At 40.2% G+C, this 26599-nt stretch overlaps 1 long non-coding RNA gene across 4 annotated transcripts in view; it reads left to right on the forward strand.

The window, feature by feature from the left end:
* The first annotated feature begins 5651 nt into the window (after window positions 1-5651).
* LOC113602223 (uncharacterized) overlaps window positions 5652-26599 on the forward strand; it is a 50455-nt gene continuing 29507 nt past the window's right edge. For all 4 annotated transcript variants that reach the window (XR_008291825.1, XR_008291823.1, XR_008291824.1 and 1 more), the window contains exon 1: window positions 5652-5802. This is a non-coding gene — a long non-coding RNA (uncharacterized LOC113602223). The remainder of the gene's footprint in view (window positions 5803-26599) is intronic.

The raw sequence follows: 26599 nt of genomic DNA on the forward strand, positions 1-26599 counted from the left end.
GCTTGCCAGGCTTTGCTTTGGACTAGGGACAGAGTTTCCAGTAGGGTTGTCTAGGGTGATGCATGCAGGATAATGATGGAAGAAAGCAGCTTCAATGCCCTTGTGAGGATGGTGTGGGCAGCATGAGGCAAGAACCTTGGTGAACATAAGTAAGACCTTCTAAGTTGATCTGTTTTGAACTGGCCTGGACCCTGAGCCAAATGAGATTTGGAATCTAAAATTTTTTTTCCATTGCTAACTTGAAAAGGGCCTAATTCATTTAAAAATGGAATAACAGTTTACCGATTAAATCTTCTTGACTTAATGTACAGTGCTATGATCTTTGCGGGGAGAAGGATAGTAATTTGGCACATTGATTTAAAATCAATGTTCTTGGGGCGCTTGGTGGCTCAGTTGGTTGAGCATCTGACTCTTGATTTTCCCTCAGATCATGAGCCCAGGGTCCTGACACCAAGCCCCATGTCGGGCTCTGTGCTGAGTTTGGAGCCTGCTTGGGATTATCTCTCCCTCTGCCCCTCTCCCTAGTTCACGTGCACACTCTTTGTCTCAAAATAAAAAATAATAAAATAAAATAAAATAAAATAAAATAAAATAAAATCAGTGTTCTATGCCAGGCAAACTTGTGAGTTTTTCACTGAAAAGCCTTGTGCAGTTGTAGCTTAGTAACATCTGAGAAAAATGAGAGAAGAGTAAATGAACATTTCAAGAGTACTCAGCAAAAACTAGCTGATTGACACACGTTGCTTCCACATTTTTAATCTACCACACCACGCTGTTTTCTTTTGGTGCTGATGTATATCTTTGGGATTTGTGGACTCCTTTTCCCACCCTTGCCCTCAGAACTTTTAATATTTCTTCATGTATTCAGAGATTGAAGACTAACACAAAAGCACTAAAAATGCCAGCAATGCCTCAGTACCAGACGGAAGTGTCTCCAGGCTGGTAGGGGCAGATTCAATCCTAAGTCATAAATCTTATTTTGGTTTTCATGAATCTCAGCATCATGAATTCCCCCCAGAGCACTTATATATCAGGATGTTCATTAAAAACAAACAAACAAACAGAACAACAGCAGCAGCAGCCACAACCACAACCCTCACAACAAAGGGCTTTAATAGAGCTTTGTTCCCTTTTCAAAGAGATGTTGCCCTATTGAGATGTTACAGTTCAGAATGGCTTCCAGAAATACAGTTCACCACCAAAAGAGTAAAATAATAATTAAAAAAAAACAACACACAAAATCATCAAGGAACCAAAACGCTTGGCTTAGTCTCCCAGTTCTCAGTGGGGTGAATCTGAGAAAACTCGGGTCTTTCCAATGGATGTGGCAACTTTTGTGGATAATCTCGCCCCTGCCCCCATGCTCCATGGATCCAGGTTTTCCCGTTTGGTACAGCAGGCACATTTTCCTTGATTCCGATCCAGCCGGACTCTGCTTTGGCTGGGGAGTTGTACTCCGCTGACATTTAAGGCAGGAATTCCCTGGGAAAATAGTCAAGAGATTCTTTTGGTGCTGCTGGCGGGGCTCCAAAGGGTTTAGGGTTCCCCACTCTAGGCGAATGGGGAGGAAGACAGGGAGGGAGGGAAAGAGAAACAGAAGGACTTTATTGAGTGACTGTATTTCATCTGAAACTTGCACAAAAAAGCAGAAATGTGGTTGGATGACTGGATACTTTTCTTCCCCCTTATCTCTCACCCAACTATTATGACAGTTCAGAGTTTGGTTGGGCATTTTAAAGGCCACTCAGACATCCATAGTTGAAAATCAATTCTCTGGGAAGCAAAGGACTTTGGGATCTAATGGGTCAGACCAAAACGTTTTAAATGATCAATAATCGAAGTGTGGTCTGTAGTAATAATTGTTCCAACATTTAAATTAAATTTGAACATAATAAGAAGTAAGCCCCACATTTTGGTGATTATTAGCACCCATTATTCTGAAGGCTCAGAATCCTCATGTTTTTAATAGACTAATGTAGATATTCCCAGTTTCAAGAAAAGAGCAAGATATTTACAATTCTGTGCACAAGGAAGTTGTGATTGGGGGGGGTGGTGGTCGACCAAAAAACTAGGCACTTAAAAAATACTTTGGAGTAATGCTAGAAACAGAACATTTTCTAAAAAAGGAACAGAAATGGTCATAATCTGTGACCACAAAAAAAAATGTGACTGACAGTCATAGAAATTCCCATGGATGAGACTTCTAATAATTCAGACAAAACTGAATCCTAAATCATCACGGGTCCTTCTTTTTGACCTCTGTAATTCCTTTTTTTTTACATTCATGCCATTGGAAGAAATGTACACCTGAAGAAATTTACAGGGCCTCTTGGAGGTGGCACATTTCTTCATGACTTCACCTCACCTGAATGTTCTTCTCCCCAGCCACACCTTGGTCTGTCTGCCTGCTGTGGGGGTCACACTGTGGCCACATCCTGCCGGCTCCTGCCTCTCAAGAGCCAACTGAGGTGCTGTCTCGTCTCCAATCCCTTTCCCTTCTGTCTTTGCCACACGATCCTCTGACTCTCTTTTAAACACTCCTTAACATTTATCTACTCCCGGAAGCATGCCTGTCGCCAACTAGAGCCTAGCAGTAGCCACTTGACAAACCCATAGCGACCGCAAGGCTTTGTGATACTCTGCAGTCATGACTAGATGATGTCTTTGTCTCATTCACAAAGTGTTTCACTGCTTTCTTTGGGTATAAGAAAGTTGTGGAGTATGCGTGTCCTGTTAACCTTCCTTACTGCGATGATGATGATCATGACGATGATGATGGTGAGGACGACGATGAAGTGCCAGCCATGATTTTGGTGATGATACAATTGTGCATGAAGAGGGGAAGGAGTACGAGTTGGCATTCTGGACTCCATCACTTCACTGTTATTGGCTCTGGTCCACTTGACCTCCCTGAGCTACTTCTTCATCTCTGAAATGGAATGGAGCGTTATTTGTGTCTTGTCTTTTTGCAAAGCTGTGGTAAGTCCAGAGTCCCTCCTCACCCCATTCTCATTGTGAATGACCTCTGGTGTGCCTCTGCAATACTTCGGTTCCCTAAATTCCATCCCAGAATTACTCTCAGCATGCTGGAACCCCCCTGTTTATTGTATAACTCCATCATCAGTCTGGAATCAGAGTGAGAGCGGGGAATACTTTCTTAGTCATCTCAGGGGTTAATCTTAGTAATTAATTGCTGTAACATCAGCACCTAGTGTACATCCAAGATACATTTTAAAGATGAAAAAACAGGGACGCCTGGGTGGCTCAGTCGGTTGAGCGTCCGACTTCAGCTAAGGTCATGATCTCACACTCCGTGAGTTCAAGCCCCACATTGGGCTCTGGGCTGACAGCTCGGAGCCTGGAGCCTGCTTCAGATTCTGTGTCTCCCCCTCTCTCTGCCCCTCCCCTGCTCATGCTCTGTCTCTCTCTATCTCAAAAATAAATAAAAACATTAAAAAAATAAAACTAATAAAAATAAGGATGAAAAAACATTTTGGAATACATAAACAAGTGGATGAGGCTCCAATAAGGTTATATCAGCAGATGTGCTTTGCAAACTGAATCAGTAAATGGAAATAATGTTGATGCTGATGCTTATGATAAAAAAGTCAAGAAACTTATCCATGCCAAACCTTGAAAAAGTCATGTATTCTTTTTTTTTAAAACTTACTAATTTATCTTGAGAGGTGGGGAGGGGCTGAGGGAGAGAGAGAGAATCTCAAGTGATGGTCCAAAACCCAACTTGGGACTCGATCCCACGAACTGTGAGATTATGACCTGAGCCAAAATCAAGAGTTGGACACTTAACTGACTGAGCCACCAAGGTACCCCAAAAGTCATGTATTTTTAATCTCATTTCCTGTTTGCAGAATGAAAGTTTTTTCTAGTGCAGGTAAGAATTTAGAAATAGTTGTTAACATATGTATAGTTCTTTGAAATAAAGAGCTGGGTAACTGCCAAGTAATAACATTAATAATAAAATTTTATAAACTTCAAATGGGCATAGATAATTCTAAGGCCACATTTGAGAGTTTAAGGGAGAAGTAATGTTTTCAAAACCTTTGTTTTATAGGTTAATCCAAAATGTTTCGGTTAAATTTTGTTCAAAAATAAGAAACTGACTCATATGTCATCTCCTCATTGTCCCAGAAACTCTTTGGGGATGATCGTATATGACATTTATGACTTTCACATTTCCACACAGGCCACTGAGTACTGCTAGGACAAATAACACCAATGAGGATTGATCATTTTACAAGTGAATCATTTGTAAAGTACCCTTGCTCCTCTACCGTCACCCAGCAATCTCTCTCATCCTCCAGTCAGGAAGGAGATGGAAATTATTATCAAGCAGGGACCTTAGCTGAAACAGAATATGACTCTGGCGTTTCCTAAGCAGAGGAGACTTTACTGAAAGGATATCGAGGCTCAAAGAATTGAAGGGAGGCGGAGAACCAGCTTGCATGTGGCCACACTCCAGGCAGCTTCGGAAGCTGAGGCAGGACCCGCATTTTGGCTGCTGGGGTGGATGGCCGTCAAGAATTCCGGGGCGCCTGGGTGGCGCAGTCGGTTAAGCGTCCGACTTCAGCCAGGTCACAATCTCGGGGTCCGTGAGTTCGAGCCCCGCGTCAGGCTCTGGGCTGATGGCTCAGAGCCTGGAGCCTGCTTCCGATTCTGTGTCTCCCTCTCTCTCTGACCCTCCCCCGTTCATGCTCTGTCTCTCTCTGTCCCAAAAATAAACGTTGAAAAAAAAAAATAGCTTTGTACCTTCCAATTTCTGAGCGTGTAAATCCAGAGTTCCTTTCATGTCCCCCCCAAAAATACATGAGGTGCCTCAGTAAGGAGGTCCAAAAATCAAAGGCTTTTATAACCAGTACCTGACAACAAACACTAAGAATTGTGCATGAGGTTTCCAAGTAGGGTTGCATTCGTTATAAACACACTGCTTGGTAATTAATTGTTTATGTCTCTGTCTCTAACTCAAGAAAAAATTCCTCAGGGCAGAGATTGTGTGTTAGTTTTTTAACGTGACCCTGGAAAAAAGAAGGCAGTCAATACATTTTGGTTGGTTGAATGAATAGATGAATGAGTGAGGACTTGACCAAAGTGGTTTCACATGTGTCTTGTTTTGTATGTTTATGAGATAAGCATTCGATCTGAATTATGGAGAGTTTGAGTGACCCGGAAGGTCAGAAGTTGACTGGACCAGATTTGTCATATATTATAGAAGTACATTTCCTATCTATCATGGGGGTGTTGGCTTTTTAAGAACGTTAATTTTTCAGGGGACAAGCATCCCTTTTCATATACTATCCCAACTATTTAAAAGACTTAAAAGGGGGTGGGAGGGAGGGGAGGGTGGGTGATGGGCATTGAGGAGGGCACCTTTTGGGATGAGCACTGGGTGTTGTATGGAAACCAGTTTGACAATAAATTTCATATATTGGAAAAAAAAAGACTTAAAAGGAAGTTTATGCTTTGATTTTCTTTTGCAAATAGAATAACAGTTTGTAGGGAAATTGGCTAATTTGGGGTTGTTTGATAGCCTTTAACAAACACAGAATCCTATTCCTGTTAACTGGTTAGATCAATTAAAAAAATTTTTTTAACGTTTATTTATTTTTGAGACAGAGGGAAACAGAGCATGAACGGAGGAGGGGAGAGAGAGACACACACATACACAGAATCCAAGGCAGGCTCCAGGCTCTGAGCTGTCAGCACAGAGCCCCGTGCAGGGCTCGAACTCACTGTGAGATCATGACCTGAGCTGAAGTTGGACACCCAACTGACTGAGCCATCCAGGTACCCCTATTTTTTTTTTAAGTAGCATTTTCATTTCAACTGGGTGAGACTTTTTTAAAAAAAAGTTTAGTGAATCAGTAATGTACTGACATAATGAACGATGATGAGTTGCCCTGATACCTGAGAGTGGCTGTCCAACAGAATATTGTAACCAGATGTCAACAGTTTTATAGATCTGCTCAGTATATAGTTTATAATTTTGTTATAATAGTTTCTATGTACCAGTGTTTATAATCACCCAGAGGGACATATGAAAATCACTTTATAAACTAGCAAGAGCAATATACTTAGTATTTATTATTATTGCTAACAATTCTATTTTCAAAATGAGAGATTGTTGCATGGAATAAATGAAAGAACTCTATGGTGTCTTGGTGGAAGCAACATTACAGCTTTCAGCAGCATATTCCATTACAGATCTCACAGAAAAAGTTTGCAAACCTCACATTGCCCTTCTCATTCTGCACTGCATTTTTAGGGGAAAGAGTGCTGCGCTGAGTGGCCCGTGGCTCACTGGATGTTTAGGGAGGCAGAAAGAGATTGCTAGCATCAGAACTTGTGAAGGTCGTTGACCTTGACTTCAGTGGAGATGACCACAGCTTGACCTCAGCCCAACAAGGGGATATTGCTTTTTAAACACTTTAGAGTATTGTGTCATCCTCTGAAACTTTACTTGAAGTGAAAAGGGAGTGAGTGCTTCCATAGCTGGGAAGTCTGAACTTCTAAAGGCGGTCAGAACTGCACAATCAAGGTCATGAACCAATCTAGACTTTGGGTTCTGAAGATATCACTTTAAGGATTAGAATTTGTTCACCTCAGACAAGGAAGCTGAGCTTTGATTTTTTTTTTTTTTTTTTTTTTGGCATTAGATCCTCCCTATGTTATGCATTGAAGAGAAAATGAAAACAAATCCATTTAGGAACTGGAGAGTGTTATGCTAAGTGAAATAAGTAATACAGAGAAAGACAGATACCATATATTTTCACTCTTATGTGGATCCTGAGAAACTTAACAGAAGACCATGGGGGAGGGGAAGGAGGAAAAAAAGTTACAGAGAGGGAAGGAAGCAAACCATAAGAGACTCTTAAAAACTGAAAATAAACTGAGGGTTGATGGGGGGTGGGAGGGAGGGGAAAGTGGGTGATGGGCACTGAGGAGGGCACCTGTTTGGATGAGCTGGGTGTTGTATGGAAACCAATTTGACAATAAATTTCATATTAGAAAAAACAATGAATAATATAATGAAATAATTCAGGATTTAATCCTTGAGTAAACCCTGAAGGAGATTGTTGACCAAAATTTTAAATACGCTTAGCTCTTACCTCTTATTTAAAATAGCATCATTTGTTTAGAGGAAAATATCTTCAAAATCCATATAGTTTTCTTCATTGAAACAGCTTTAACTTATGGTTTATAATAAATAGTTAAGAGTCAAAAAAAAAAAAAGAAAAGAAAACAAATCCATTTAGCCATTTTCCTCAGTAAAATTGTTTGTTCCTGGAAGCTACAATAAAACAGCAAGATTGTCAATTGTCCAATCTTCTAGATTTACATTTCAAAATCAACAACCAGAAGTAGAATTAAAAACTGTATATTATAAAATCAGAATATAAAGGGTGGACTAAACTACCAATAAAGTTTTTAAAGACATTTTATAGTATCTAGAAATAAATTAGCTTAAATATTCAGTCTGTGTTCCCTATGACAAAACATTAGCATTTGTTTTGTTTTTAAAGTTTATTTATTTATTTAGAGAGAGATAGAGCGAGCCTGAGCATGAGAGGGACAGAGAGAAAGAGGGAGAGAGAGAGAATCCTAAGCAGGTTCTGTGCTGCCAGAGCAGAGCCTGACATGGGACTTGATCTCACAAACCATGAGATCATGACCTGAGCCAAAATCAAGAGTTGAACACTTAAGTGACTAAACTGCCCAGGCATCCCAACATTAGCATTGTTAAAATGGTGGTGGTGGACAGACAGGTGTTTTGAGATATTGTTCTACTTATTTCTGTGTGGTTGCAATATTAAATGGATAAGAAATTTAGTAATTAGAGTAAAACCAAGCTACTTTGGCGGGGTAAAGAGTATAGCGTTGTCCCTGGTTTGGAATGTTCACCTCACCCCTTGTCCCCATTGCTGCTTACTCTTCTCTCTGCAGGGCTGTGGCCAGGTGGTTCTCCTGTTCTCCAGAGCTGCTCCATGGGTCTCTCAAACGCCTGAGCTACCTTCCCCTTTCCCCTCACTTTCCACACACAACCCCAACACTTACATCACACTGAAAAGCAAGACTTCAGATGGGAAATCCTTTGAATTCCAAGCCCCAAATATCTTGGCATCTGCCTAACCCTCTCCTCCTTCTTTGTTTCCTATGGGAGAAATAGCCTTCCCTTCGTCTTGGATGGAATCTTTCACTCCCATTCTGCCTCTCCTGCCTACTCTAGTACCATTGTTTTTCCAGCTTTCTGGTCAAACTTTTTGATCACAGGAGCCCTTTACAGTTGAAAATTATCGAGCACCCCAATGGACTTCTTGTTTATGTGAACTATGTGTACGTATTGACACCATTTTAGGAACTGAAACAGAGAATTTAAAAAATAAATTGACTTAAAAAAATAACCTGAGGGGTGCCTAGGTGGCTCGGTCGGTTAAGCCTCCGACTTCGGCTCAGGTCATGATCTCACGATCCGTGAGTTCAAGCCCTGCGTGGGGCTCTGTGCTGACAGCTCAGAGCCTGGAGCCTGTTTCAGATTCTGTGTCTCCCTCTCTCTCTGCTCCTCCCCTGTTCATGCTCTGTCTCTCTCTGTCTCAAAAATAAATAAACGTTAAAAAAAATTAAAAAAAAATAACCTGAGTATATGCTAATTAAGTTGCATTAAATTTTTTTAATGTTTAATTATTTTTGATAGAGAGAGCGAGCGCGTGTGAGTCGGGGAGGGGCAGAGAGAGATGAGATGGAGAATCTGAAGCAGGCTCCAGGATCTGAGCTGTCAGCACAGAGACTGATGCAGGGCTCCAACCCACAAACCATGAGATCATGACATGAGCCGAAGTAGGATGCCCAACCGACTGAGCCACCCATGCACCCCAATTGCATTTTAAAAGATAAATACATATATTTTCCAAAACAAAAAAATTAGTGAGAAAAGTAGTATTATTTTACACTTTTGTAAATTTCTTTAATGTCTGGTTTAACAAAAGCCGACCAGATTCTCGCTTCAGCTTCTGCATACAATTGGGAAATGATTATTTGGTTGAAGTACAGGAAGAGAATCCTGCCTTACACATATGTGTAGCTGAAAAAGGGAGGACTATTCTAACAACTTCTTCAGATAATTGTGGATATTTTTACTTAATATTATACCAAAACTCAACAAGTAATATTTTCCTACAGATTAGCAGCCATGTAGATCCTGAAGGCATATTAATGAGTTTTCCATAGCCTGTTACTTTAAAAATCCACTAATCTATTTGAATTTTGAACTAATCTTTTGCTAATATGGCATGATTTTAAACATTATGCATAGTCATTTGGAAAATATTGGTTCATTGAATTATGCAGATCTTTCAAATGTTGGCACATTTTATTTTATAATATCAAAAATGCCATATTCATGAATATCACCACCAATCACATCAGAAAAGTATTAAAGCATTGAGAACTGTCAAACTCACAGTGGCAGAAACAAATTTTCCAAAATTATACTTTTCGCTTGAAAGCTTAAGTATTATTGCCAACAAATATTGTCAGTTTTTCTTGAAGTGACAGCCTCATTTTTTCTCATTTCCAAGAAAATGTCCTCCAAACACTCATTTGAATAGCCATAGTTTGTAGGCCATTTTTGAAATTAAAAATGGTATTCCATGACAAAAGCCTAGTTCAACTCCCAACAAGATCCCTTCTGAAGACACCCATCACACTGAGTCTACATAGAAGTGCTTTCTGTGTATCTCCCGTTTTGTCATATGGCTTATTACAAAGACATACACTCAAGTGTCAAGATTTAATAAAATTGGTAATTTTGTGCTTCAGCAAGGACATTCTTGAGTGGAACTGGCACTGGTTTACTGTGGATGAGGGTAAAGAAGAGAAATACCACCATGACACTTTGATGCTTTGGTTCACACCGAAGTGCCCACAGTTTCACCCACTATTGCTTTTGCATTAACAATACAAAAGCCATATAGTGAGAGGCAAGTAACATCCTATAGTAATTATGAAAACAGTTGTGATTGGTCCCTGAAAATGTTTCAGGGACCCCTAGGGGTATGGAAACCACACTCTGAGGCCCACAGATTGAATTGATTAGTCCCCTTTTCTGTATCTTAATTCTCTATTCAATATTGTCTCTTCCTATTATTCCTATTATTTTTTCCCTTTTTTTTTAGAGGGGGGGAGAGAGAGAGACAGAGAGAGAGAGAGAGAGAGAGAGAGAGAGAGCAGGGGAGGGGCAAAGGGAGGGAGAGAGAGAGAGATAGGGAGAATCTTTTTTAAAAAATTTTTTTTAATGTTTATTTATTTTGAGACAGAGAGAGACAGAGCATGAATGGGGGAGAGGCAGAAAGAGAGGGAGACACAGAATCTGAAACAGGCTCCAGGCTCTGAGCTGTCAGCACAGAGCCCCATGCGGGGCTCAAACTCATGACCGCGGGATCATGACCTGAGCCGAAGACGGACGCTTAACCGACTGAGCCACCCAGGCGCCCCAAGAGATAGGGAGAATCTTAAGCAGGCTCCACACTTGACATGGGTCTCCACCCCATGACCATGAGATCATGACCTGAGCTGAAATCAAGACTCAGACGCTTAACCGACTGAGCCACCAAGGTACCTCTCTTTCTATTAGTTTTTAAACATGCTTATGCATCTCTCATATTGGAAAAAAAAACACCAAAATAAATTTCCCCTCAATCCCAAGTAATTCACTAAAGACCATCAAATTTATTTTCCCCATTACAGCCAAATATCCGTAAATAGTCATTACCATTTATTGTCTGCTTTTTTCATGTTGCATCCTTGGCACCCATTGAAATCTAGTTTCTGTCCTTCTATCTTCTTGTAAATGGCTGTCTTCAAGTTCCCAGGGCCTTCCCTGGTATGTGACTCTAGGGCACATGCTCCAATCCTTACCTTCCTTGACCCTCTGACCTTCTGACCTCGTTGACTACTTGTCCATCTAATATGTGCTGGGCATGGTGCTAAATGCTTTACACAAGATAGCTCGTTTAAGCTATACGGTTGCTCATATAAGCAACCTGAGGTGTAGCTATGATTATTATTCCATCTCACAATTAAGAGAACTGCACAAGGTCATACAGAGCACAAAGAAAAGTGCAGAGTCCCAAATGTGGTCTTCATGACCCCAAAGCCAGCGATCTTGAGCACCACAATATTCTCCCTTCTTGAAATACCTGCTTTCTTTTCCCACAACATCACTCCTCAGGTTTGTTTTCTTACCTCCTTGGGTGCTTTACTTCAGTCTTTTTTGCGTGTGAAAAAAAATGCTTTTCTCATGATCTTGCTTTGCTCAAGGTTCAGAGTCCTAGGAGGGGGGCACCTAGGTGGCTCAGTCGGTTGAGTGTCTGAGTTCGACTCAGGTCATGATCTCACGGTTCATGGCTTCGAGCCCTGTGTTGGGCTCCACACTGACTTGGGATTCTCTCTCTCTCTCTCTCTCTCTCTCTCAAAAATAAATATATAAAAACTTAAAAAAAAAAAGATCACGGGAGAGCTCATTGAACTGGCCATGTTGAAGTCATGTGCCCTCCTACCCCCCAGTTTGCCATGCTGGAGAGTGCCCTTTGTCTGGAAGGTGCCCCTCAGCTTGTACCCAAGGGCACTCTCAAGTGAGACTGGGGAAAATAGGAATAGGAGTTGGATGCTGGGCTGCCGAGAATTGATTGGCAGTCACTACGATCAATTCTTCTCTTCCCTCTTCTCACTGACTCCTACTCATACATCAGGACTCAACTTCGATATACTACTCCTTCCAGGAAGGCTTCCTGACTTCCAGATCTGGATTGGCTGGGTCCCTCAGCACTCCGCGCTTCCCCGCTCATGGTACTTTTTATGGCAGGTTGTAGCGTCTGGTTTCTATTTCTTCGCTGACCTGCCAGTCCTGGGAAAGCAAGGCGATTTCTGCTTTTCACCTTGCATCCCCAGAACCTAGCACAGGGTCTGGCACATGGTTGTCTCTCAGCATTGAAGAATAAACACATATGCTGGGTTTGAGCACTCCTGAGGACGCGTGTATCTGGAAGTGGTTAATAGGGAAAGGTGCTCACAAGAGTAATCTACAGGCTTTAGAAATAGTTCAGATAAATAACGTTTGAAGTTGTTGGAATGGATGAGAAACTACCATCCATTATTGAGAAAGAATAAAAAAGTGCTGAGGACAGTGCTTTGGGGAATGGGGATATAAAAGTTGATGAAGAACACTCAAATAGATGAGTTAGAGATGTAACACATGTGGGAACAATGAAAAACCAAAAAGGAGAGCATTTCATGGAACAGGGATACCCTGGCACACAACTGTTGCAGAAAAATTAATGAGACTAAAGACCGAAGAAATGCTATGCAATTTTGCAATTATGAAACCATTTGGTGGCCTTTGAAAGAATTGTTTCAATGGAATAGTAAGGATAAAAATGGGAGAACGGGGAGGAAGTAGACACTGAAGAAGTGGATGCTGAGGGTGGAGGCAGGGGTCGTAGATCGTGGTTCTATGGGTGTGATTTCAGATTCATCTACCTAGATGTAAAAATTACAGCTCTGGGTACCATTCTCAAACTTTTCTAGTTCAGTAGATCGTCAACGGGGCTTGGATTTCTCTAATTTTAAAAAGCGTTGTGGGTGATTCAACCTCTGTCTGGGAATCATTAGTGTATATCCATTGCTTCATTAGTTTGGCTCACGCAGGAAGAAGAAGAAAACAGGTAAGTGTTACGGATCGAATTGTATCCTCCCCAAAATATGCTGAAGCCCTAAGCCCCCAATGTGACGGTATTTGGAGGTAAGGCCTTTAAAGAGGCCATTCCATTTAAATGAGGTAATAGGGACGGGGCTCTAATTCAACAGGACTCCTGTCCTTATAAGAAGAGGAAGAGACACCACAGATCCCCCTCTCTTTCTGTGCATGGTGCAGAGGAAAGGTGATGTGAGGGCACAGTGAGAAAGCAGCATTTGCAAGTCAGAAACCAACACTGTCAACACCTCTCTCTTGGCCTTCCAGCCTCCAGGAAAGAAAGGTCTGTTGTTTAAGGCACCCAATTGCAGTATTTTGTTAGGCAGCCCTAGCTGACTAATACATAAGGAAGAGGACTTTGCTTCTAGGACACTGGAAATCCAAGTGAGAGGGAGAGAATGAGCCAATAGCAATGAATGGGAAAACCCCCAAATTACTGAAATACAAAGCACGGCCGATAAAGGCGGAATCTGGAAAATGTGAAGACTGAGATTACAGAGAGCAGGTCAGCCTTGGAGAGAACCACATTATAACTTGTCCGTGTACTTCTCCACTGATCTTCCTAATGCCTCTGTGAGGTGGGGAGATGAGGAAAGTCAGTCTTGTAAGGGTCAGGTTTGTACAGCCAAGAAGTAAAAGATCCAGGACAAGGGCTGTGTATCTTTTTCTAATGAGTTCCCCTGTATGAACATTTCCCAAATTTCTATCATTTCTAATCCACCTTCATCATTTTTGCCATATCTAAGTCAACTCCTTCCTGTTATTGTATATATTATATACATACTGTATATATAATATATATTTAAGTCAATTACTATTTAACCTACTGCTTTCTTAAGTATATATATATAATATATATACATACATATAATACATATAATATATATTATATATACATTATATATATTATATATACATACATAATATATATTATACATACATAATATATTATATATATACATTATATATTATATATACATACATATGTATGTATATATACATATGTATATATGTATATATATTATATATATACATATGTATATATACATACATATGTATGTATATAATATATATTATATATATACATACATATGTATGTATGTATATATATAATATATATGTAATATATACATAAAGTCAATTCAGATTTTTACATAGCATCAGTCTATGCAATAATATAACTGGTTTTACATGCTAGATTTTTATAATGCACATTAGGTTTAGTAAATAGTTTCAGAGAAGTCCACTCTGTACACACCTTGCATACCATGAGTGTATACTGCTTCCATGTGAAGAAGGGCACTCTTTTTGAGAAAGGAGAAAAGGAAGAGAGGAAATGCCTTATAGCAGGGGGAAATGCCTGAGATCAAGAGGGAATGAAGAAAGGGAGGAAAATGAAGATTTGTGTGTACCTCATTTGAAGGGTAAAAAAATGGTTAGTCCTTCAGGCTACACAGATCAAGGAATATTTGATAGCGCAGCACAGAAATCATTACAGAATTAATTACTTTGGAATAAGGGGATTTGCATTTTTCAATAGATAGACTTCTGCCATCCATCGGTACCTATTTGGCAGATCCGAGTACGATGAAAATGGCAGCAGTGCTTTCCTCAGACCCAGGCAACGGAGCCCTGCTGCGGGCCATGCTTCGGAAGGCTCTGGGTGCACCAACCTCCTTCTCGGGCACATCAGAGCTCCTCTAGATCACATACCATGCCCGTAACTGGGACTCTGGAGTTCTCTGCTCTCTTCTTCTGCATCCCTGTCTCCACCTGGACTGCACAGCTGATGTGTGCAAACTTGGGCATCACCAACAAAAACTGTTAGTGGGTGCATATGTATGGAGTTTGGACGGAGGTGTCCATAATTGTTCCTGCAAGGCTCTGCATGGTGTAGCATGGAGCTGAGACTGGGAAGGTGGGGGGGTTACTAGTCATGCAAATATTGATGACCCTGGAGCCAGAGAACTGAACGAAAGGGAGAGACCATTCTCAGCAAACAGAAGTGTCTGTTCAAAGGGAGCATGTGCAGCAAGTCCAGTCATTTGCACATAATTTGTCAATTCCTGGTAGGAATACAATTGGCTGGAGCTGTCCACGTGTTGTGAAGAAAGCAATTTAAAACAGGAAACTTGATGGGGCGCCTGGGTGGCTCAGTCGGTTAAGCTTTGGACTTCGGCTCAGGTCATGACCCCACAGTTTGGGAGTTCCAGCTGTGCTGACAGCTCAGAGCTTGGAGCCTGCTCTAGATTCTGTGTCTCCCTCTCTGTCTGCCCTTCCCCTGCTCATGTTCTCTCTCTCTCTCTCTCTCTCTCTCTCTCTGTCAAAAATAAATAAACATTAAAAAATTAAAAAAAAAAAGATAAAACAGGAAACTCGAACAATTGCAGACCAAGAGAGGGGCTGCACATGGCAGCTAGTACTGAAGACTAGATTCTAGATGTGACCACAGTGTCCACTGTGATGCAGACCCAGTGGCAACAGGATAACATAGCAGGCAGAAGGACAGTAAAAGTCGTGGGAACAGATGACAAAACAGGTGAACACAGAAAACCTTTCCTCTCCTGCATTTGGCTGAGACCTTCCCCAATTCTTTAGAAAAAAGGAAATGGAAATTCCTGTAGAAACTACCTTGACTACTGTTGTTTTGGTTTCAATCAGATACACACGCGTTGAACAAACTCCATCTTTCAGGTATTATGCGAGGCGCTGGGTGTATGCAACATTGTATGAAAAACCAATTCCTGAGGAGCTCGGCTGGGAGAAGAGATTTCCGGTGGAAAAGAATTAAGGGAGAGAAGATGTGGAGTGATTTATTTCAGAAGTGTGCTAGGGAGGGCACACGAGATACGTAATAAGGTTTGGGTCAGCTAAGAGTACATTGGAACTTAGCATGAGTTTGTAGGGAGATCAGCAAAATTCTGTAACTTGGCTTAGCAATGCTCTGCAGTCAGGAGGAGGGATACGAAAAATGAACGGAGGGGGTTATGTCGAGATTGGCACAGTGGTAAATTTAAAAGCAATCCAGTGTTTGGTGAGAGCAACATTGAAGTGACTGGACATGTCACCTCGGCCAATTGTCATCATGAGGATCACTATTTTTTTTTTTTTTCGTTTTTGGCTCTTACTATGTGCCAGTTTCTGTTCTTAAGTCTTTAAATACATCATCTCTGGTGTAGTTATGACTGGCGTATTGTGCAGCAGTCATGTGACCACCAGAAGGTTAGCAGGCTGGAGAAGATGGAAAGGCAGAGTGATTCCAGGGCTTGGTGAAGGTTCCAGAAATTCATGTTCAGTTGCTTCAGCTTACACTGGAGATGGATGGAATTTCAGTGTGAAGAAGTCAACTGTAACGATTTGACAGTTCCGGAGTAGACACCTGAGATAGAGTATTGTAATCCTCCCGGAAGCTCATTAAAAGACTGGGCATATTATTTTGGCCGTTTTGGAATATTTTAGGTGTGGTCTTGTTTGGAAGCAGTCTGATAAACAAGATGATCGCCGTCAAATCCCTTTCTATCTTTAAGGTTGTGAATTTAGGCTTGGCAGTGTTGTTTTGTTTTGATTTAGTTTCTACTCACAGGGGAAAAAAAGGGGGGATTTCGTCTTATTATTTAGAATTGAGAAGATCGATTTTCAAACAAAATAATTTGGCTGCCTGGACTGTGGTTGAGAGTCGTGGCTGTCTGTGGCCGTATTTCCCTTAATAGGTGAAACAAAATTCAATCCAGATTGGGTTCATCTCTCATTTGGTTAAGATTTGGTAGTGGGGGGGGGGGGCGCCTGGGTGGCTCAGTTGGTTAAGCATCTGACTTCGGCTCAGGTCACAATCTCGCGGTCTGTGAGTTCAAGCCCCGCGTCGGGCTCTGTGCTGACTGCTCAGAGCCTGGAGCCTGTTTCAGATTCTGTGTCTCCCTCTCTCTCTGCCCCTCCCCCGTTCATGCTCTGTCTCTCTCTGTCTCAAAAATAAATAAACGTTAAAAAAAATTAAAAAAAAAAGATTTGGTAGCAGGGCCATATGAGGAAAGCAATTTGCTATCATGTCCAGAAGATCTTAATTGGCATTTGTACTAACTAACTTTCAGACTTATGTTTAGAGGCATCTGGAAAAGGAGACACAGATTTTAGCCCACCTGGCTTGTTTGCCTGTTTGTGGATATAGACCAATCTTAATTCAGATATCGTGAAAGTCAGCGGGCCATGGAGGCAGAATCTTATGTGAAGCTGATTGTTCATGCACAGCAAAACTCACTTTCAATTACTGAAATCAATTTTTTCCAATGCCTCAAAGCAGGGACCATTCTGAGGCTTTTGAAAGCGATTTTTCATTTTATTTCTCTGCAAACTGACACGTCGCTCTGTTTGCTTTGTAACAGAAGAACTGATTTAAAGCAGCTTGCTGCTCTGGCTAGCCCTCTCGGCCTCTAGATCCTGTGATTGTCTATAGTGTTCTGTGCCACGTGGTAGAACCCCAAGATGGCTTTCTAAATAGGGGATGCGCAGCAGAGTGGTAAAAACTGAGTGCGTCTGTGATTTAACCGCAGAGGCTCTGTCCCCAATATTGGTACTAACTTGATTGTTCTGATTCCTTTGTCATTTTTGTTGCTTGGAAGATTGTAAGATTGAGCAAATGGACTTAAAATAATTTTCATTTTCTACATATGTAGGTCACTTACTCAAAATCTTATTTTCCCATTTGAATCGTTTTCTAATATGTTATACCTAATCTCTCAACTCTAAGAAAAATATGTTTTTCTCCTAGTGGTAAATAGTAAGTTCACTGCATTTCTCAAAACAAAGCATTCATCAGTGATAGCCTCTACTCATCTCCGCAGTCTCCCTAGTTGGAATATTAGCTTGTAAGAAAAGATTGTGTGTGTGTGTATGTGTGTGTGTGTGTATGTGTGTGTGTGTTTATGTGTGTGTGAAATACAAGGAAAGTCCATTGTGCTATATGGTTAGTTTCCAAACAACAAATTTTGCCTTGCAAATGGTAGTTTCAAAGTACTTTGGATTCCTAAATTTATTGCCATTTACAATTCATCTTTTGTAACTGTGCTGTTAATACCGGAACTACAGTTAGAGCCTCAGGTTTGAACCCCATCGAAACCACATCCTGGAGCCTACAAAAGGGTATGAAAATGCTCAGAAAATTATTTCTTTTGTTAAAAATTTTTAATGCTTATTTATTATTTTTGAGAGAGAGAGAGCTATGGGATGCGAGCCGGGGAGGGGCAGAGAGAGAGGGGGACACAGAATCCGAAGCAGGCTCCAGACTCTGAGCTGTCAGCCCAGAGCCTGATGCGGGGCTCAAACTCACAAACTGTGAGATCATGACCTGAGCTGAAGTCCGTCGCTTAACTGACTGAGCCACCCAGGCGCCCCCAGAAAATTATTTCACGGCCAGCATGAAGTGGAGTGGAGAGTTGGTGGGAAAAGGGCAGTTGGGAGGGGAGATCCAGAAGGAGTGCCTCCCTGACCACAGGGCTTATGCAGGTAATGCCACTTTTTCCTTGTTTGCGTGGTATCTAGGAGATGTGCTGCCTGGTCAGTAGTTCTCCAAAACTGCTGTCTTGGTTCTCAGAGAGTGTCCCTTGAGACAAATTTCTTGAACATGTTCCATGTGCTTGGCACTGTGTCTGAGCCCTCCTAATATCTGGGTGTGTACTATAGTGATAGACTAATGGCTAAATGTTGTTTTGTATTTTGGTATTTTCTGGCGTTTGGTTTTTAAAATGTTTGCATTTACAAAACATTACTATAACCTGGATATGCCAACTTTGTTGTTAAAAATCAGTGCTGATTTTTAAATTTTGTTTTGGGCTCCAGGCCTGAAAAACTTTATTTAGGACTACAGGACATGAGGAATCACGGCTCAGATTTATAGAATCACTGGAATTCAGCCGTCACCTACTCCTATTTCCTCACTTTCAGGAGATGAACCAGAATCCTGGAGAGACTTGTTGATAAATATAGACAGCTGGATTTTTATTTATTAATTAATTTTAATTAATTAATTAAAGCTTATTTATTTTGAGTGAGACAGAGACAGCGCCAGTGGGGGAGGGACAGAAAGAGAGAGAGGGAGACAGAGAATCCCAAGCAGGCTCCACGTTGTCAGCGTGGAGCCCCAAGCGGGACTTGAATCCGCAAAACCATAAGATAGTAACCTGAGCTGAAACCAAGAGTCAGACACATAACCGACTGAGCCACCCAGGCGTCCCTGTTTATTAATTAACTTTTAAAAGTCAAATGTAATTAACATGCAGTGTTCTATTAGTTTCAGGTGTACAATATAGTGAGTCAACACTTCCATACATTACTCAGTGTTCATCAAGATGAGTGTACTCTTAATTCCCTTCCTGTTTCCCTGTTTCCCCACCCACCTCCCTTCTGGCAACAACCATTTTGTTCTCTGTATTTAAAAACCTGTTTGTTTGGTCATCTCTTTTTTTCTTTGTTAGTTTATTTTGTCTATTCAATTCCACATATGAGTAAAATCATATGGTATTTATGAGACTCGTATTTTTTTAATATATATAATCTTATATCAGAATTTTTCATAAACAATTTGCTTTGGGTTTTGTTATGATATTTAAGTATCAGATACTGGGTGAGTATGGAGATTGCAGATGGTCTACTAGATCAAAAGATTGCACAGCAACTAATAGCAAAAAGCTTATTCCTTCTTGTTTGTTTTCTTGCTCTGCTCGCATGTGGATTGGCCACATTTAGCTGCACTCCAGATGAGATCTCCTTATCATCTGCTTGAGCTTGAATTTGCCTGTTTGTTCTTTCAACATACTTGGAGCTGTTAGATAAGTTTTTGTCTTAAACCACAATCATTAAATAGGTATCCACTGACCTCAGTCTGTGAACCACAGAAGAAAAATTAGGCATGATTTCTACTCAGGAGATGAGATGAGATGAGATGAGATGAGATGAGATGAATCCAGGTGAGACAGTGAATAACACATCTTTCCAATTAATATTATATGATGGCATGATGAAAGCCAGGTTGAATATTGTAGATAATAAATAAGGAGGACATATCTGAGTTGCTTCTATCTGAGATCAGAATCTGGTTTGTGTTAATTGAACACATGGCAAATGCTTTCTTGGTTTACCCATTTGGACTACTTATCCTATTGAGAAATGAAGATTGAAAAGATTAGCGGCCTCATTTTATGCTGATACTTTGGAAAAGAGAGCACAGGCCGTGTGGCATAATAAATTTTGTGGATGGACATTTTTAAGACCAGTTAGAATGGCCGCATTCAAGAATCCAAGAAAATGTCATTATCTTTACAACATACAAGTGATCTTTGTTCCGGTGTGTGCCTAGTTACTACAAGAGCTGCCCACGGGACTGTGGTAGTTCACGAACAGGGTTAAGGAGGAGGGTGTATGTTAGGAAGCTAAGTCACGCTTGGAGAGGAGGTGTGTCAAGGTAGAGTTGTGAGGTTTACTGGTCACAATCCCAAATTTGGGATGAAAGAGTTACTCTTCTGTTTGGTGTTCAGGTTAGGGGTTTGCCCTGCAAGAGACAGTCAACCACTGACTTTACTGGAACGCACTTGCAAAGAGAAGAACTTAAAGCAGCCACGAACAGGAGAAGAATGCCAGGTTTTCTGGAAACATTGCCAGAACCCAGCAATTTCTCAGAATGTTGAGAGGTGCCAGAGGAGTGTTTGCATTTCAATGGAAAAAGTTCTGAAAGCTCTGGAAACTATTCCCAGTTTTACTTTTTCATTAAAGGCAAAAGCCATCACTGTGAATAAGGGACAGAAGCACTTGTTAGGGCTTTGTTAAGAGTTAAGAAAAGGGGCCTCTGGGAAATTCTAATTGTTCAATCCTTTGCCACAAAACTGAGACAAAAAGGATCGAGTCATAATGGCAAATAGAAAAGCACTGTTAGCTTTCATACACAAGTACCCAATGTCTGGAGCCCAATGTCTGGAGCCACTTTTCACCAGCCTGGCTCTGAAATACAGACAGAACTTTCAGGTTTAAAGAGATGTAGTCGCGACAGCATTGCAGTAACATAACGACTCCCCTCTTAAGTACATATTCCTCCTAAGTATTTAATCTCTCACACACTACAGATACCTGGTTAGTTAGCTTGGAGATTATAGTAGTCATGAGAGACAACTTCCAGAAAAAGAATAATACTATTTCCAGTTGTAATTTGGAAGGATTTTAAGTAGGCCTCTAGTAACAGTCAAAAGAAGAAATACTCAGAACAGCAAATAAAATGATTTTAGGTCTAATTCTACCACGACGAGATTGAAGGCAGCACAGTGCAATAGAAATGTAATGCAAGCCGCATATATAATTAAAATTTTCTCGAGGCTACATTAAAAAAGTAAAAACAAACAGGTAAACTTAATTATAATACTGTATTTTATTTAATCCTATATATGAAAAATATTATCACTTCAGTATGAAATCAATATGAAAATTAGTAACAGTTTTTTTTATTAAGTATCTGAATTTTGTTAAGCATTCTACACTTAGAGGCTCTCTCCATTTGGATGCTAAATTTTCATTAAAAATACACGATTGGTGTTTGGATGCCATAAAACTTACGGTTGAAAGGACAGACTCACAAATAGACTTTAACAATGTCAAAGAACTGAATAGAGGAACAGTTTTTAATTGTAAACTAATTAAAATGAAATAAAATTGGAAATTCAGTTTCTCAGTTTGACTTGCTCTGTTTCAGGTATTCAATAGGCGACATGTGGCTAAGTGACTATTGTACTACACAGGGCAGCTCTAAGAAGTTCCTAAACATTTTGTTTTGTTTTGTTTTTTATTATGCTGGAATTTGTTTTGTTTCACATGTTAGCTAATCCAGTGAGTTTTTGAAAGTGGCTGATTATACCCTTTCCGTGTAAAGATGTGTTGGGGCTCATACAACATTTGTATGAGCCCTGACTTGTCCTTGGCTGTAGGGGTTGTTTCTCCATTGTAAGATTGTGTGCTAATCTTGCTAGAATGTTTCTAACCCCTGAGCAACTTTGGCTGGGTGGGGGGGGGGGGGGGGGTGGGGAGTGGTGGCAAAGAGACCCTTGTGGTGGGGTTTGGGGGTGGGAGAGGAAGATGAGGAGCTGAAGCAGGGTCAGAAGGAAGAGCATTTTCCCTCCACATTCAGAAATGTGAACATTATCTTTCAGGTAATATGACATGACCACATATTTTCTGATTATTAAACTAATGATTCTTTATTATAAAAAATTAACGGCATTCACATTAGCCTGAAAAGATAATAGAAACCATCCATAATTCCACCACCCGGAGATAACTACTGGTAACACTGAACATGGGTCTTTTCTGTCACATAAGTTTTTTCAAACAATGTCTGCTTTCTAGGCGATTCTATAGCTCCTTAGGAGGTCTTTTCCCGATGGCTAGTAGGGAAATGTTGCTCACGAACGAACACTATCTCAGGCTTAAAAGGATTTACTTTTTGTTTCGATATTCAATCTTTTCAGAGTTTAAGTTCCTATCAATGCGAGTTTAAAGAGTTCCTTTCAGATGAACTAGACTCTGGAGTTCAGTGCTGAGTCTTGCAGATTTCTGCTCCTTTCCCTTCTCTCCCAGGTGAAAATTGAGTATATAAAGCAAATGATGTGCCTTCCGGCAGGGTGCCTGAACTCTGGGGCAGAGCGTCTGCTCTGATCTACTCCTGACCGGTGTCTACAAGATGCCCTGCTCCCCCTGGTCTCTTGACGTGATGTACTGGTAGCCACCGCTGGAGTCTCTGGTCCTTGACAAATAAGTCTGCATCTCTTAATGGTCTCTTCCCAGCACCTTTGTGGCCCCTCAGGAAACCTCTGGATTTCCTCCAGGCATTGCACAGGCCACAGGGAACAAGAAGTGCTCCCTCAGACTCACCTATGTACCTATCTTCCAGTGCTGCCTGACCTCGCCATCACCCATGTCTCGCTGGGAGTTGCTATGAGGAGGGCATTTCTAGGAGTCCTATCGCCTCCTCCTGGTTTGCCCAGGTCCCTGTCCCACCAGCCCTCCTCAGACCTCTCCAGGTCCAGGTGACTTACTTCTGGCTTCTTTTACCTCTCTCTCTCCTTGTTCCCTTGGGCAAGAAAGGGTGGATGTAGCTCCTCTGTCAGGAGTTCTTAAAGTGTAACTCACAGATCTCTGGGTCCCTGTGACATTTTAGGGGGTCCATGAGATCAAAATAATTTTCATAAAAATATTGGGAAATTAGTTCCCCTTTACACTCTGATGTTTGCACCGATAATACAAAAGCAATGTAGGTAAAACTTGCTGGCTCCTTAGCACTAAACAAGGCAGGAGCTCTGAACTCTACTAGAAGTCATTGTATTTGTCGCACCATGCAGTAAACACACACACACACACACACACACACACCAAGACACAGAGGAAAAAACTCAAACAAAAGTAACTTGCTAGTCTCACTTAGGAAACTCTTTGATAAAGCAAAAAAAAAAAAAATCTCAACTTTTAATTACACATCTTTTAAATACTCTGTGGGGCTAACTAGGAAGTACAAGTAAAGTACTGATTCATATTGAAATATGACAGTTGTTTTGAGGGAAACTGTGTCTGCAATTATTTGATTGTGAGCTAAATTAGAAGTTTTTCTCATGGAACACCATTTTTACCTGAAAGAACAATGGATAGACTATGATACTGTGATAAACTGTGGTAAACAAACTGTGATTGGTCAGACTTGAATTTTTGGTGGATATTTTCTCAAAAACAAATGAGGTGAGACTGTCATTTCATTTCATTGAAAGTATTTGTGGCCAATAATAACATTTGGGTTTTCAACCCAAAAGTAGATGTCTGGTAAACTTGTATCTGCTACCATGAACTTGACAGCTTCCTAATATTTACAGATTTTTCTGAATGAGATTTGTGATGACGGTAACCGATGAGATTTGTGACATTGTATAATAAAATATGTCAACGTATGGAAAATCTACATAACTCAGTGAACTAATAATCTCCAAATGATCATTACATGATGTTTTAAAATAGTGTATGGGTTAAAAATCCATTCAGAATGCAAGATAAAGAAGTGGACTCTAATGTAACAGTATGAATGAATGTTCATTTATGTGGTTTCAGATTCCATATTGTAAGTAACATTTAAGGAACTATTAATTGTCGAGCTTTGGCATAATATCAACGAATATCCACAATTACCTTAAAGGGCCATTAAAATACTTCTTCTTTTCCAGTTCTATATGTGTGAGACTGGATTCCCCCCCGCCCCTATACTTTAATCAATACAATGTACCACAACAGGTTATATGGAGAAGTAGATATAAGAATCCAGCTGCCTTTCATTAAGCCAAACATTAAATAGATTTGAAAAAATATAAACAATGCCATTCCTCTTGCTCATTCTTTTGGGATTCAAAAATAGATTTTTCATAAAAATATGTAATCTATGGTAATGTGGTAGATTTATTACTATCTTAGGGGCATTAATAAATAAATAAATTTCTTAGCTTTAATTTCTAATTAGTCTTAGTTTGGGCTGCAATAACAGTTATCATAGGCTGAATGGCTTAAACAGCAGACATTTATTTCTCACAGTTCTGGAGCAGATCCAAGATCAAAGTGGCTGTAGATTCTGGTGATTCTGGGGAGGACCCTCTTCCTGGCTCGTAGACAGCCATCTTCCCGTGGTATCCTTACATGGCAGAGAGAACGTTCTCATGTCTTGTTTCATTTTTACAAGAGCATTAAGCCCATCATGAAAGCCCCACCCTCACGACCTAATCTAACCCTCATTACCTCCCCAAAGCCCCACTTTCTAATACCATCACGTTGGGGATTAGGACTTTAGCATATAGATTTTGCAGGGCCACAAACATTCAGTTCTACGGCATATGGTAACTATCAATATATACAATCCACATAAACAAATGTCTATCAGTAGTTAAAACAGTAGAAATCATGAGGGTCCAAAATATTTGTAAAGAGTTGTGAAGGGGTTCTGAGATCAAAAGTTAGAGAACCACCACTCTCTCTTATATCCTGAGTTTTTGTTCACATTGAAGCAACTCTATGATCTGGTTACTAATCTGGTTTCTCCTTTGTTAAGGGCTTGGATGGGAGCTAAAAGAACTTGGGAAAGTTAGTTCTTCTTGGTAAAGAGTGGCTTTAAACACTGTTTCAAAAATTCATTTCAATAATCAAAAGCTGAATATTATCTTTGTATTTCTCTTTGTCTTTGTATTTCTTCTTTCTGCTAGATTTGTCTAATTCTACATGCCCAACCCCAGTCTCAACCAGGTAGCTGAAGTCTCAAACTGACTACAGACAGGTCACTGCACGGAAACGCAAAAAAAAAAAAAAAAAAAAAAAAAAAAAATCCTACTGTGTTTCAAAGCCATTATTCCAGTAATAAACATATTATAAAGTGTATAGTATTTAAAAATTGAAATCCTACTGAATATACTCATTTATAATTTGATTTGTCCCACTCAGTTGTCATGAGCATAATCTCATGTCAGGAAATATTCCTCTAAAGTGTGATTTGTGGAGGTTGTATTTATTGTGTCTCCTGCTACCAGTCAAGGGGATGATGTTTATGTTCTCTAAGAAGGTAACTCAAAGGACAATACTGATGGACCCAAGGGGAGTTGTTAGAAATCTATTGCAGGAGTCCCCGGGAAGTAGATGCAGTGGCTCCAGATAAAGCAGTGACTTTGGGATTGTGTTAGGGAGAGAGTGGTTGTACAAGAGGGTGAACCACTGAATGAGAGGGAAAAGAGAGAGAGAGAGACAGAGAGACAGAGAGAGGACTTCTCATGGGCTTTTCTAGCATAGAGATAGAAAGGCCTTTATTAAACCTATGTGGCAATGTGCAGTAGGTAATGGTGAATTTTCATTCTTTTTTATTTTGAAATGGCCAGCATTTTAATAGCTGTTTACCATAAAATAGGCCTACATTTAAATGCTTTCATTTGTATTCACAAAGGATTTGAGGATAACTATAGTCACAAGCATTATAAAAATACTCCTACGACCGTTACTACTACCACTAATACAGTAGGTAACCAGATTTGGCAACTCAGTTTATCCTGACCTTTAAAATCTTGTAGCCATCATCCAGGAAAATTAAAAGCCACCTCACAAAAGATTAAATTTTCTTTTGTCATTTTCTGTAAAGACGATTACAGTTATTTCAGGTTCATGGTGCCAAAATTTTACAGTCTTAATGTATTTTTATAAAAATTGTATAAAATTTGTACCCCCTATGTACCTGTTAAAAATGCCAGGAATAGATAGCTCAGGACAGGCATTTCTTCTTCAGGTTATTTATAATAAAACATTTTCAGGGGCTCTTGGGTAGCTCAGGCAGTTAAGCATCTGACTTGGGCTCAAGTCAGATCCCACAGTTCGTGAGCACAACCCCCACATCGGGTGAGCCCTGCCTCTCTCTCTCTCTCTCTCTTCCTCTCTCTGCCCCTCATGGGATTCTCTCTCCTTCTTTCTCTCCACCCTCACTCATTTGTGCCCCCCTCAAAAAAGCCCCCCGAAAAACCAAAAAGAAATTTTCAAAATTTTTCTCAATGATAGTATTTCAGCGATCTAATTTTAAAGTTCAACTTAAAAATTTATTTGCCAGAAAAATGACCTCAGATTTTAAAATATTTAAAAATGTGTTTTTAGCTTTTAGGAGTATAATTATTTTATATGTAAGATGATCTAAAGATCATTGATAGCAATCTTTAGTTTTACTATAAAAAGTCATAGTCAAAAAAATCAACTTAGGCTATTTATGATTTCATTCATTTGTTCATTCATTCATTCACTCTTCAGATGTTC

Source organism: Acinonyx jubatus, chromosome D3 (genome assembly GCF_027475565.1).
Source record: "Acinonyx jubatus isolate Ajub_Pintada_27869175 chromosome D3, VMU_Ajub_asm_v1.0, whole genome shotgun sequence".
Lineage (NCBI taxonomy): Eukaryota > Metazoa > Chordata > Mammalia > Carnivora > Felidae > Acinonyx > Acinonyx jubatus.